This window comes from Zingiber officinale, chromosome 6B (genome assembly GCF_018446385.1).
Source record: "Zingiber officinale cultivar Zhangliang chromosome 6B, Zo_v1.1, whole genome shotgun sequence".
NCBI classification, from domain to species: Eukaryota; Viridiplantae; Streptophyta; class Magnoliopsida; order Zingiberales; family Zingiberaceae; genus Zingiber; species Zingiber officinale.
In genome coordinates, this window is record NC_055996.1 from 84,091,250 (window position 1) to 84,093,069 (window position 1,820).

Genomic DNA, 1,820 nt, shown 5'->3' on the forward strand with positions numbered 1-1,820 from the left:
GAGAAGAAGAAACAAAGGGTAATTTGTGACTTTGTACTTTTAAACGTACTTCTATAGAATGAGATGAGGATGACAAAGAAGTCGGTAAGTCAAACCAATTAATGATTTCTTGAACGAGACGTAGAGATGGATGACCAAGTCTTGCATGCCAAGAGGTTTTATTTGTGCATTTTCCAATTAGAGTTTTGGCCGATATAGGTTGAAGGTAATAAAGACCATCTCTAATTTTTCCTTTGAGCAGGGTGGTTTGGGTTGTGAGATCTTTCACAAGACAATAATGAGGGTGAAATTCAAAGAATACATTATTATCAAGAGCAAATTGACGAACTGAGAGTAAATTTTTAGTGATGAACGTAACATGAAGTGTATTGCCCAACAATTGTAGAAAGTATAGGCTCAGTAATCATTGAAATCAACCATGTCATAATCATTTGATCCTTCTTACTCCATATAGCATAGTTTGAATCGTCTGCTTGTGGTTTAAGAGAAGTACCATCAATAACTCCAAGTAGATTATGAACATAAAGTAGCGAAAAGGAACTAATGCATGTAATTAAGTTTGATGGATAAATAAGGTATGACATTCAAAGATAAGGAAGATAGTTGTGCCCTAAAGATGATTTCTATAGTGGCTGATAAAGATGAAAATTCTGACATTGTTTATATAGACTTGAAAGAGTAGCAATGTCAAACAAGGCTACTAGACGAAACAGAACAAAGGATAAAAAAGATTTTTTTTTCAGTGGATTTAGGAAAAAGAAGGAAAGTGATATTACGTAAGAGAAAAAGGACCAATCAAATAAAAAGGAAAACTTAGTTGATAAAATGAGATTGGATCTGAATTTCCATGGTGAACCGAGCGAGGCTTCCTCTTCCAATCCCAAGGGGAAGAACTGTGGCCGGAGCAGAGAAGCCAAGAGTGGCGGCGGAAGTCCGGAGGTGGGCTGGCGGTGCCTCCTTTGGCCGGAGCAGAGGTTGGACGGCGGAGAAGAGGTAGCAGCAGCGAAATCCCCTTTCTGTTGGCGTCGGCAGCAGAGAAAGGAGAAGGAGAGCCAATCGGCAGTGGCAATAGGTCGGCTTCTTCAGAAAGGGCGGCGACAACAGGCCGCTCGAGTCGGATTCTTCAGAAAGGGGTGGCTTCTTCAAAGAAACCGGCGGCAGTCTTCTTCAGAGATTCTAGTGGTTGTGCGTTGAAGAAGAAAAAAAAGTAAAGGTTCTGAATTGAAGCGAAAAATCAGTACCGGAAGATGAGGCGGCGCCAGTGGCGGTCGGAGCGAAGGAGAAGGGGATGCAGGCTGATTGGTGTCGGGTGTCGGCTTGATGTGAGGAGAGGGAGGAGATGAGGTGATGAAAAACGAAATTAAAGAGAGAGGGTTAATTAAAAACAAAAAGAAAACGAGAGGAAAGAAAAGAAAAGGTTAATTAAAACATTGGTTCACCGTTTATCGCTACATCTGACTCTAATATTAGGAAAGAAATAAGATTGGAGAGAAATAAAATAAAATAATAAAATTATTGATTATTTTTTATTTGTTTATAAGAGAGATGATTTATAAGTATGTTATAAGACTCCGTCAATTAATATAATAATAAATAAAAAAAATATCACGAGACTGTCAATTGATAAATAACAACGAAAGGAATAATTAATATATCGTAATTTTATTTTAACATAATTATATTGAATCGTTTTCTTCGATGGTTGTCAACTTGTACCTTCCTTTTTCATAAATTCTGATTTTCTTTTCGTAAGGACATTAGTGTAGGACACTGATATTAAAATTAATAAGATAATGAATATGACAATTATTCTTAGAGGT

General features: G+C 37.3%; 1 long non-coding RNA gene across 1 annotated transcript; it reads right to left on the reverse strand.

Annotated features, from left to right (window-relative positions):
- Positions 1-319: 319 nt before the first annotated feature.
- LOC121992904 lies at positions 320-1,456 on the reverse strand. Its single transcript, XR_006115017.1, has 2 exons — positions 1,242-1,456; positions 320-1,140 (listed from the first exon to the last, which is right to left on the reverse strand). It is a non-coding gene; the product is annotated as an uncharacterized LOC121992904 (long non-coding RNA).
- Between the last annotated feature and the right edge of the window lie 364 nt (positions 1,457-1,820).